Below are 13,442 nucleotides of genomic sequence, written 5' to 3'. Positions count from 1 at the left end.
CACTAAACAGTGCAAAACGTAAGTAGCTAAAATAAAATCGTATACCGTTTCCCTTTTTGTCGTAGTCAGATAAAACGAGCACAGTGCCTGGAGAAAACCGGGCATCAATTAATTTGTAATCCATGTCGAATAATTAATTCATCACTGTCGATGCTTGAACCACATTAGAAATAATGCAAATACAAAACAACCAGCATATTTGTGTTGGAGTCGTATTTTTAACGTTAAATCCTGACTAATGACTCTGCAAACCGTAATGATTAAAGAATGAACGTAAAAGAACGAAACAATAAAATGTAGACATTATTTTTGGATTGTCAGAGCAAATTTTGTTATTTCTGTTACAGCATTTTAAACATTGCAAACACAGAAATAAAAATAAAAATAGAAATAATCTTTATTCAAATGAACTCAATACAAGCACTTTTGAATAGTCACGTTTTTTTATTATACCACTCGTTCCGAACGCAGACTTATAACAAGAAGATTGTGCAAGAAACGTGTTGCTTCATTCTTTTAATTTTTGGAGGAAATTCATTTATTTATACATAATTAGTTACCCGCCGCGACTTCGCACGGATGTACATGAGTTATACATGTAAACCTTTCTCTTATATCTATTGCTAAAACTGAAGTAAAATCCGATGCGTAGTTTAAGTGATCTAACCGAACAGACAGTGGAAGCGACTTCATTTTATACTATGTATATCTTTACATAGTATAAAACGACTGTTATCCCAGTCATCAATCATTTAATGATGATGATTGTCGTCTGTCGATGTTGATGTGAACTTGGTATGCCCCCACATATTACCGTGTAAGTCCAACGTAACAGGGGAAAAGGGGATTATTAATAATATAGCTTACAATCTCATAGCTATAAAAGTACCATGCTATATTAACCCTGGAAACCATTTTGATAAACACATGGTGAACGTGTCACGATGGGCTGCCATAAGTTATATGTCATATAACAAATTCTTCAGGGGGAAGGGGATTGTTTGTAATATGGACGAATTCAAGACAATTGAAGACACTCCATTGTTAGCAATATACCATATACCAGATATACCTCCACGCGATCCACCCTGAAAATCATCGTGGTCAATTTCTGATAAATCCGCTACTTTCGGCCAATCGACCTGACTTCATAATCATCTTGTCATCCTCCCCTGGAGTCCCGCCAGCGGTAAACCGTTAGCGCAGGAGAGTGCGCCATTCCATTATCATCCAAAAAAAAATCCAAAATAGCAAAGAACAAGCCTACCTCGAGTGAATTTGTGGGTGAATAATATTAATCTTTTAATAATTTATTATATGTTTAGTAAGATACAAAAACACTTAACAAGTCTAGTACCTTGTCTTTCTGTTTGTCAATTAATCTTGGATGCCTAACCTTAAAATTTAACTATTTATTTAGTAATTCCATTAACAATGAATAAATTAAGCTCGAAACGACAATTTGATAACTGAAAGGCACTGAATTTGTAACTTTATCGTTGGTAATTTTCTTTGTACTTTAATAGTGTTACCTTGAATTCGTTCATTTAACACGTTATTTTGTTCACATTAATAGAATTTCACCGTATCTGTATTGGATTTGTATTGATTATTCGAGTATTTTTAAGAAAGATAACCGTTAATTACTATTATCTCGTATGGGGTAAGCAGAGGCAGAGGAACTGTCGACGACAACTGACACCACGACGAACGCAACACCTGACATGCCAATATTTCGCTATATTTGAATACCCTTAATAACCCTTAGAAAAATATCAATCTGAATCAGTTTGTAATTGATGATAACTACCAATTTATCACAAAAAACGCTCCCGGCTTCTTAAGGGTACGTGCGCGTTGCACGTGACACCCCTGGTGATTCAGGCATCCATAGGCTACGGTCACAGTGTACCATCTGATCGGCCGTATGCTTAGTTGCCACCACCGTAATTTAAAAAGATAAAACCTTTCTTTTTGAATTAGGTAAAAGCCAAGAAGCAAAATGTTCTAAGACATAAAAATAATCTTTGGGCAGGTATAATGTCATATAAGTACAGGCACTCTCGTAATTAAGGCCGACATTGGCTAATCCTGATAAAATGGTGACCATTATTTCAGGACGTGTGTCCGCAAAGATTTCAGGTAATATGGGATGTCCTGAAAAATGGAGGACAATTTATTTGGGCAGATAACTAGATTCACATTCACCAGTTCATATTCGAAACGGGTTCTAAAAGACCTCGGCGTAACACGGTTTAGCACACCGCTTTACTTGCGATGGTCGCGGGTTCGATTCCTCATAAAAACAAACATTTGTATTCATTAATATGTTTGACTGCAATCTGTCTGGATGTTTTCTACATTATGTATGTATTTACAAAATAATCTTAGTATTATATCAGTTGTCTAATATCCATAATAAAAGATGTTTAGGTTGAGACTAGATGGTGTTGTGTTATTGACTCCCTGCAAAATTTCTCTCGATTTTTTTTTATTATTTTACGGATCTTGTGAATTCAGTGTTAGATGCTACGAAAACCTTATTTCTTAATTAATTTTTATTTTAATTCATTCATTAAAATCTTCCTAATCTGTACAAATCCTTACGACCACAGATTATATAAGTCTCCTTTCATTACTTTGCAAGAAAAATCTAATTTCACTTTGCAATATTGTCGCCACGGTTTTCGTTAGCAAAACTTTCAGATAAAAGTTATTCAATTATTTATTTCATTGAAATCGTTATAACACGTTAACAAGCTCGTTAAATCAGCAATATTTTAAATCATTTATATTCAAATTCAATTAGTGTTTTATAACTATTGGAAACTAAATGTTAATTAGTTCCACTTTAAAGTGCTAATGTCATCAAAAACTTGAGTAAACGAATGGCTTTTGACGGGTTATATAACATTTCAATTGGTCTCTAGAGATGGGCTGTGCCATTTTAATTGTAAAACGGTAATAAACTTTGATATATAAAGATATTATCTTGCCAACTTAATTACTGAAACTAAATTGGAAACTGCTGCGAGGTTAAATATGACAGATACATTTGTTTGTTAAATATTTGGCTTTAAATGCCTTGGGGGCATTGCAAGCTGGTTAAGACTACAGAATATACCGCTGACAGAGCCACTGATATATAAATAAATCTATAACATAGTATATAGTCTATAAGTTAGGTAGCTTGACTGAAACTAAAGCTGATAACACGCATTTGGTTAGTCGTCAGGTTTTCCTGAATCTGAATAATATTTGGCATACACAGTTCTACAATGGAGAAACACGTAAGCTTCTTTTAAATCTGATCTATGACCATTTGAGTAATGCGAAGAATTATTGTACTGAAAATAAAATTCTTAATGGGTATAAGAATATACAATATGTATTCAAAATTCAAAATATCTTTATTCATGTAGTTCTATTACAGTCTCTTATGATATATCAAATCTACCGTAGCTCGGAAAGATTTCGAGATGAGAAGAACTGACAAGAAACTCAGCTCGTATTTTTTCTAAATAAATGTTGTACATGTTTTCAAAAATGCAGATTCATTTAAATTCAAATTTGGGAGAATAGAGTGACAGTATACCAGCTAAATTAAGGAAAAGCTTAAAAAATACATTTAAAAGCTTTACAACTATTCACAGATACAATATATTAAATATTTAGACTATCTGTACTTTACATAGTGTCATAAATATGCAAAATAATAAAACAGGATTGTTTTAAACTATTTTGCTGTTTATTGCTCTTATTATGAATACAAAAACGTGCCCTCGAAACAAACATTACCAACTACAGAAATCAATGCCACACGGAAACACTAAACGCTTAACTTCCTCGCCAGTGTACAATAAAGTAGCGAACAATATTAGCTACATTAATAACTCGGCCGGATGTGTACACGCGATTGTTCCGCACCGACTACACTTGCTGCCTGAAACGTATTAGTTGAAGAAGCCTACTTTACTGCTACGAAACTAGCTATAATTATTATAAGTGGATATTTCTGTTAATAAGATTGTATAATAAATATTATAATAAATAAGTTACTCAATTTTAATATTGTAAAATAATAATACCCGGGGACAATAAATTGATTAGTGCAAAAAATACTAATTCGGTTAATTAATTTTTATATTGTAAATAATAATAATATATCAGGACAATTCAACAAATGCCAGCTAATCCTAAGATAAGCAGAGCTTGTGTTATGGGTACTGGATGACTGATTTGAATACTTGTAAATACTTACGTAATATACATAGAAAACACTCAGACTGATTAAAACAATTATACTCATGAATACAAATGCTTGTACCGAACCGGCAACTGTAGGAAGTAAAGCGATGCTAAACAGTTTGACCACCGAAACCATCAATTGCTTGTGTGTAATTGATAAAAATATAATCGTGGTTGATTTTTTTAAATTCTTTCATTTATAGAAATCCATATTAGTAAGGAAGTAATATTAAAAAAAGAGATTTCCTCAATAATGATATCCGACAATACATGAATCCGCATTGAGACTCAACAAGAAATTAGGTCACATGAATTTGGATGGACGTTAACCTTTCACGCAAAAACTGTTGAACGGATTTTGATGAAACTAGTCATATAGTTTATGCATCAGAATAATGAACAGGCTATATATATTATGTAAATTGGTCGAAATATAATGTCCAGTGAGTGTAATGCAGACGAAATTATGTGGTTCAGCTTTTTAATAATCTTAAGTGTTCCTAAAATAATACGATATTATCCAGTGAAAAAATACCAGCAATCCCAACATTCCATTTATACCGGGACTGATACTATGGAACTTTGGAATGTGGAATTGGACAATGCCAGTAGAACAGTTGGCACTCTGGATTCCAGCACCGGCGGAATGTAATTCGGAATTGTTTCCGATGAATGCCTCCTGTGTACCATAGTATAATACATTACAAATGTATTGGGAAAGGAAAACTTAATGTTACGCGAATGTATTTTCTACTATTCGCAGTCAATGTAAAGAATAATGAGTGCGAATAGTTCTCTACTGCTGTTATGGAGGTATGCCTCAACCTATAGCTTGAGCAGTCGATAGTCTTGACTCTCTCTCTTTGTTTATAGCTTGATGTATTATATATAAGATAAGGTTATACATAAAGGTTTAATGGAAAATCAAATATATAGATCGTTACAATTAAAATTGCCTGAGATATTGAATGAAATGCCTCAAGATATAAGAAATAGAAATAGATATAAATGCTTTTATATAAATTATTTAAAAATCATTTAATAAAAACATAAAAATAATCTAGAAAATTAAGTAATATAAAAATGTCATTACTTTTTCTTTAATTTTGTAAGAGGTAATATCAAAATATTATAAAACCAAAATGCTGTATTTTAATGTGTCTTTTACAGTCTTATTAATATCATAAAAGTGAAACTTTTTTGAGTAGGAGGGATAGATGGATGTTTGTTACTCTTTCACGCTAAAACTTCTGAGCGAATTTTGATGAAACTTTACAGTAATATAGTTTATACATCAAAATATTCATAGGCTATAAATTTCATACGAACTATGCTAGTACATTATAAATAACATACAAACAGAAGCGAACTACATGCCTTCAAACAAACCGCGACAGGAGTTTTGCAGGACAAATAGTAAACATTGTGTAAATTGTGAAAAAAACAATTATCAATCTATGTAAATTATTGGCTTTATTTCATTTTGGAATTTGTCTTATTATAATGTGATTTATTTTGGTGGAGAGGTTATTATTTTTATCACTGTATTAACTGCATCCCATGGTGATATTGGCACTGATTTTGTTGTGAACGCTTAAAGTTCTACTTTTTACGACATAAATTAAAATAAAAAAAGTACACCTACAATTCTATTTGAAATACCGTAATTTTCCAGAAAGTATTTATAATACTGAAAATCCATAAATGTACAACTTTGGTACACCTACCAACAATAGTTCACGCTATTAAATAAGAGCCACTCGGTATGCTAATTTCTGTTACGTGAATTTTAGCATGAACCTTGACATTCATAACAACGGAATTCATTCATTCACCCACACTGAAATTCAGCGAAGGGATGGCCACTGTGTAGGCGGGTGACGTCACAGCGTAGCCGAGCGCGGAAGTAAATGTTCACTGGAAACGTCATAAACTTGCGATATAAATGTTGAAGACTATTTTATATATCTTTTTTATTGTCTAAGCTTTTATTTTATTTATTTATATATCCTTTATTGCACCAGATAATTACAGGAAGGTTAATACGAAAGCAAATAAAACATTTAGTTCTTTTAAATGCTTTTTTATAATACTTTAATAATTAAAGTTTAAATTTTTAATCTTCACCATAGAATCTATATACTGAACTGGACAATAAGGAAAAAATATTAGTACAAAAATTATTACGTTCATAAGCGGCTAAAATCTTCTATATGAATAAATGATTTTTCATTTCATTTTATTTGAATCCCTAATAGAAAACTTTTTTTTTATATCATTATGACTAATTTAATCGCTTTGTGTAATTAATATTTTGACTCAACTGAATTAGTGCTAGTTGGTAATTTGTATTTCAACTTAAAAATGTAAAGTTACAAAAATTATTTAATAAGCAAAACACTAGTTTCTTGCTCGTCCTTTCTGTAATGAAACTTACGAATGAGATTAAATAATAAGTAGTCATACTTATTTTTTTTATTCTTTTTATTCAAAAGCACTTAAATTTAAGTTATTTTTTTTAATAATAATAATATAATAATGTCTCAGGACCATTCACACAGCTCCATCTAGTCCCGTGCTAAGCAGAGCTTGTGTTATGGGTACTAGACAACTGATATAAATACATGGGTACATTTTTTTTTTTTAAATAAATCATATTATACATAGAAAACACCCAGACTGGCACAAATTAATACAAATGTTTGTACCGTGCGCGGAATCGAACCCACGACCATCGGATAGTAAAGCGGCGTGCTATGCCACTTAACCACCGAGGCTGTCGATAATTTTAATATAATATCTTATATTCTATTCACTTTGGCCGGGTTCAAACTGAGCATGTATCTAAATATATATAACTCAAAGGTGACTGACGTAGTGATCTATCAACGCACAGCCCAAACCACTGGACGGATCAGCCTGAAATTTGGCATACAGGCAGATGTTATGACATAGGCATTCACTAAGAAAGGATTTTGATTAATTCTACCTCTAAAAGGATAAAACAGGGGATGAAAGTTTATATGAAACTTTGTCAATTTTAAACCGATCGGGCTGAGATATGCATCCATAAAGATACTATAACGATGGCATCCCCTAAGAAAGGAATTTGATAAATACCACCCCTAAGGGGATAAATTAACCCGAGTGAACCCGCGGGCAAAAGCTAGTAGTACATAAGTCTTACTCATTTCATTAATTTCAAAGAAGTTCTAGCCATTTAAACATCTTTGTTTCTACTAAAAATTTCTACCTGTATATTTCGCCATTTATTTTTAAACCACAAATAAATATATTTAGAATTTATATTACTTATTTCAATAGACTGTTAAAAAGCCGAAATTCTCCATTACTCTGTATTTATTCGTTGCCTGCTTTTTACGAAAAGGAAATATCTTTTTATTGGTCTTATAATCGATAACACAAGTATTTACATAGGTGTATACAATTTTTATGTTTTCACTAATGCGCCACCTACTCTATTTTTTTTTAAATACTCTCTTTCCAAAGGTTGTCTGTAAGAGATTGCATTAGCGATAAGACCGCCTTTTGTACTTAGTTTTTTTTTTGTTTTTAATTTTGTTCATGTCCTTTATATGTTGGTGCAATAATGTGTTATAATAATAATAATAAACACTTATTCCAGTGTTTGTTTGTGAATATTTTTCGTGGAACATATAATATACATAACTAGCTGTGCCCGCGCTTTCACTCGCATGAAATTTATAGCCTATATGTTTTTCTGACGTATAAGCTATATTACTGTAAAGTTTATTATATACTAAATATATTATATACATCTTTATCTTACTAATAGTATAAACGCGAAAAGGAGATGGATGCATAGATGGATGTTTGTTACTCTTTGACGCAAAAACTGCTGAACGAATTTTGATGAAACTTTCCAGTAATATAGCTTACTAGCTGTGCCTGCGGTTTCACTATATGTTATTCTGATGTATAAGCTAACTTACTGTAAAGTTTCATCGAAATGCGTTCAGTGGTTTTTGCGTCAAAGAGTAACAAACATCCATACTCACAAACTTTCGCGTTTATTATACTAATAAGATATATCAGAATAAAACATAGGCTATAATTTAAAAAGATAATAATTTGTGCGAAATCATTACATAGTATAAAACAAAGTCGCTGTCGCTGTCTGTCCGTCCCTATGTATGCTTAAATCTTTAAAACTACACAACGATTATAAGCTGGTTTTTTTAAATAGATAGAGTGATTCAAGAGGAAGGTTTATATATATAATACATGTACACCCAGGGAAGCCGGGGTGAGTAGCTAGTAATATATACTCGTACATGTATGTATCTTGTTCAAACAGAATGAAGTCGGAAAGGCCTCTTACTTAATAATAAAACATATGTTCTATAACATACATATGTACATAACATACTACAAAACATTATACTTGCGCCATTATATTGCTGAATAAGTAATGGTACTTTGGAAAGTTTCAGTTATGGTCCAATTATGGTCAGTTAGAATAAGGTACAAGAAGTTACAATAATGATCCTTGATCATATCATTATCATTATTATTACATAGAATAAAACAAAGTCGCTGTCGCTTACTGTTCGTCCCTAAGTATGTTTAAATCTTTAAAACAACGCAACGGATTTTGAGGCGGTTTTTTTTAATAGATAGAGTGATTCAAGAGGAAGGTTTATATATATAATACATGTACACCCGTGCGAAGACGGGGCGAGTGCTTAGTTTATATTATGAATGCGAATTTTTTTTATTATGGATGGTTTGTTACTCTTTCACGCAAAAATCCGCTCAGTAGTTTTGAGATTATCGCAATTATACGGACAGACGCGACGATTTTGTTTTATACTCGTAATAATAATAGGTGTGGTGTAGATGGGTACAATAATTTTAATAACTTAAAAAATACAACCCACTGATGATTCATTTTTTATTGTTTCATATTTTATAAAATGAGATAAATATTTTTAAAGTTTTATCCATTTTTAATATTAGTTTAGAAGTGGAGAGTTTTTCTGCTTTGTTCAAAATGCACTATAAAATTAACTTTTAAAACAAAATTTGTTTTCAAGTATAGTTACTGTTTTCATATATTAACAATGAGTTAGAGTCAAATTATAATACTTTATTTATTTATTTACATATACCTAAACACTTTTCCATGCCGGTTCAATTAGCATGCCTTTTCTTTTTTTAACGCATTTGTAAGTATGTTGTAAGTACCTACTCCAATCTATAAGACATAGTTGAATTTTCAATTTTTTTTTAACATTTCCACGGACTAATATTTTAATATAGTGCCACATTCCGGTGGTCGCATATTCAATTCCCGTACAATACAAACATTTCTATAAGTATGTCTGTTGGTATTGGTGTAATAGGTTTGAATTTTTTTTTTAAATCATGGGCACTATGCTACGACCAGTAGGAACAGAGCATCAAGAAAAATGTTACAAAAACGGGAGAAATTTATTTCTTCTATCTCTTCCTTTCTCACTCTCTTTCCCCTTTCTCTTTCTCTCTCTTTCTTTTATGTGACGCACACGAAATTGCTCAGATTAGTTGGTCTACTGTAATATCGATTAGTTTGCCGATTAATCACGAAGTATGCAATAAAAATAGAGCTAGTATACGATTCAAAAGTATGAAAATGCGAAACAACCAAATATCGATGGATCGGAAATGATTGATCAAGAGTAGACTGACAGATCCGTTTTAGGTTTATTTATCTAGGGTAAATGCCATTCCATTCTCAAGTGTATTACATTTTTTTTTATCTGGCTCATACAATCATAAAATGTATATGAAAATGATTTAAGACCTTATGAAAATCATTATGGCTTAATACATATTATTAAATAATTAGGTTTTCAACCGCATCTATACTACAACAATTTCTCTTTAAATAAATGGTATGTTTCAGTAATAAATACTGGCTTATTACCCATTCACTTAGAATTAGCATTCTTCTTAACAAAACCTGTCTCGAGAAACAATGAGTTGTCCTTACAAACTTCAGGTCGTATTTCACCTTCTTTAAGTTTTAGTTTTACAACATACCATAGTGTATATGCATCTTCAATGTCTAATATATACTTACACCAAAATTCATCAAATTTTAATCAACGGTTGTGTGAAAACAGAACAAAAACACAATCTAATTCTTAATTAAGTATGATATAATAAATGCGTTGATGATTTGATATATGATATAATTACGAGTATGTCATTAAAAACGAAGTGAAACTTTATTAAATATTAGAAATATTTTTAAAATAATCTGTACAACTTCACGCTATATATTTTACACAAGGATGAGCAGAAAGAACCGAGTATCATCCTTACATTTATCTGTAGCTAATTTGTTTTATGCGGATAAATAAAACTCATTTATATGACTTTTTTACAAAAACGAAAACGCTGCATTGTAAATAACTACCTCAATATCCAACGCAGTCGTATCTAGCAAACTATGTGTAACGCTGCACAAGCTTTATTCAATAATCAATAAGCAAGCGTATAGTTTTCTCTGACTAGAATTATAATAAATAAAATATATATAAAACAAATTGATAAATAAATGTTTTGTTATATCTTTAAAAGAACAATATTGGTATAATTGGTGCAAAAGTAGGTAGCGACGCTAAGCGTGTAAACGTGTAAATATACAGTACCTATATTAAATTCATTCCTCTGTCGGGTAAATTGGACACTACACTAAATTGACCACTTGAGTTTCACTGTATGCTTGCCACTGTCACTGCTAATGTTTTTAATTTTGGATTATGTAATGTTTAGTGGGTTGCATGGCGCGACTGAGGCGCACTGAGACCGAATGCAGACAGAAATGGCGGAGTGTTGCGCGCGCCGTCCGCCCTACGGTTAATAGGGAGTTTCACTAAAACGACACGCTTCAGCATTATATACAGTTTGAGAAATCACTATAATAAAGCATTATCTTGATGATTAAGGTACTATTATGTAGTCAAAACAAAATAAAAGTATAACAAAGCAGAAAACAGAAAGCTGATACTATATTGTCCTTAATAACTTATTTGTTTATACAGACGAGAAGTATCACGGCGCTCGCTGTACAAATTTAATTATGTATAAGTTAAGCTTGCCTTATGTACATCATTTCTAATTCCACTTTGTATTAACAAAATCTACCGCGCTCTTTTTTTTCATATTCCTGTCAAACTTATAATAAAGATCAAAATCATCATTATAAAATATTATACAACTAGGTATTACCCGCGCTTCATGCGCGTGAAATTAAGATAAGTACAATTTCTAAAATAAAAATAGCTTAAGCAAATCCTTATAACATTTTCAATTGAGTTTCTTGCCAGTTCTTCTCAATTGAATCTATATACCGAACTGGACGGTAGGGGAAAAAAATATAATGTAAAAACTTGACGTTCATAAGCGGCTAAAATGTTCTACATGAATAAATGATTTTTGAATTTGAATTAGCCATCTGCGAGCGTAAATCTCGTCAAAATCGGTCTAGCCGTTTCAGAGACCAGCAATAACAAACAGACAGAATAATAATAAAAAATAAAAATGAAGCTATTAATTTGAAATTACAAGTAGACGCCTCAATTTTATTTATTTCTATAGATTAATCGCAGTAACAGAATTCCACCTTTATCTAGACAAAAGGCTCACACTTTGTAACATTCAGCGTTACCCCACATCCCGTTGTTCCCCGTACATACTCAACCGTGATCGGTTGACTCCATTACCCCGTAGCCTTTCCAGAAGCTGCTACATTTGCCGAAAAACAAGCAATGGTTTACACAACGATACTAGCATTCGTGTAGTATTCCATTTATAGTACAAGAAGGCAACCCGCCGTGAAAAAAAATGTTGATTTTCTTGTACAAAATCTCTCATTCCGAAGTGCAGTAAGAAATTGAGCGTAGATCCTTTATAAGCCAGACTAATAAAGATATCAATGTTTAAATACAAGAATGTATGATAGAGATAGCACGATATTTCTCTTGGAATTAAATTTGGTGTATGATATTTCGTATATATGCGGCCTTTCAGGGTTGTTTGTATTGGTACGCTGCCTTTTGTCGGATCAGAGGGAATATTAAGTCGTTATTTATATTTTTAGACTGCAGGAAAACGATGTATCTGTTTTGTTGGCGAGTTGTTTTATATTTGTAATGTTATTGATATGAGTTTGTCAGATTATATTTTTTATGGGATGTTAATGGAGTGAGGGCACCAACGGTCTGCTCCTGCCTGCCTGCCTGGAGGATGATAAGATGAGGTCAGGTCAGTTAGCCAGTCATGTCAGTTAGTTATCACGATGATTTCCAGGGGGAAACGAGAGGTCAACCATGTCAGGTTGACCTCCACATATATATTGTTAGCAATGAGTTCACTAGCCCACATTACTAATAATCCCCTGCCAATTCCATTGGGGATCGAAATCACGACGGCCTGAGCCGATGTTCGAACCCCTAGAGGTGACTCGGACTAAAGTCGTATCCGTCAGGTAGGAGGTGAACTTCAGCCGCTCCATAACTACTTTGACAGGTTTGGAGTGCTATCTGCACTCGCCCCCTATCATTTGGTGAAGCTGTAAATGCCAGCTGCGGCCAACAACTTATGAATCGTTCAAAATAGAAAAATAAAAACTTAGGGATAGAGTTATTGTAAGGCATGCATAATCGCAAACTTTTAAATTTCCTTTTCTATAAAGCTATCTTAATTCTCTGGAATGACAACGCATGAGTGCCACATGGGTATCACATGCTAACGAGAGGTCCTTAGTGCTGTTCACGCATATAGACGACGCCACGATCAGGTAAGCTATAAAAGAGCAACAAGCAAGTTTCTTGCTCGTTCTTCATTTGATGAGACCGCTTTCCGAATGAGTGGTATATTCAAAATATAAATATGACTATACAAAAGTGTTTAAATTTAAGTTTATTTCAATAAATAATTTCCAATTTTCTGATTGAGTGGTACAAAAAATCATTATGACTATTCAAAATCTATTGTTCTAAATAATTGGCTATTCTATTCTATACAGTCAGCTTGTTTGTAATTATAATTACATAGAAAATAACAGATTTGCTTTTTTGTTACTCGTTAATTCTAATATTGCTAATGATTGAAACATTAACACAAAATCAAAATCGAAATATCTTTATTCATGTAGATCTATT

The 13,442-nt window shown here is 32.2% G+C and overlaps 1 protein-coding gene across 1 annotated transcript in view; it reads right to left on the bottom strand.

Annotated features, from left to right (window-relative positions):
• Window positions 1-11,030, bottom strand: part of LOC131845741 (neurexin-1-like) — a 231,611-nt gene extending 220,581 nt beyond the window's left edge. Inside the window, exon 1 of the mRNA XM_059194832.1 lies at window positions 10,929-11,030. The gene's annotated coding sequence lies outside the window, so the exon portion shown is untranslated. The remainder of the gene's footprint in view (window positions 1-10,928) is intronic.
• Between the last annotated feature and the right edge of the window lie 2,412 nt (window positions 11,031-13,442).

This window comes from Achroia grisella, unplaced genomic scaffold (genome assembly GCF_030625045.1).
Source record: "Achroia grisella isolate CSIRO2021 unplaced genomic scaffold, CSIRO_AGI_Agris_v1 utg483, whole genome shotgun sequence".
NCBI lineage: Eukaryota > Metazoa > Arthropoda > Insecta > Lepidoptera > Pyralidae > Achroia > Achroia grisella.
The sequence above is the reverse complement of the archived record's forward strand: the minus strand, read 5'-3'. Positions and strand labels throughout refer to the sequence as shown.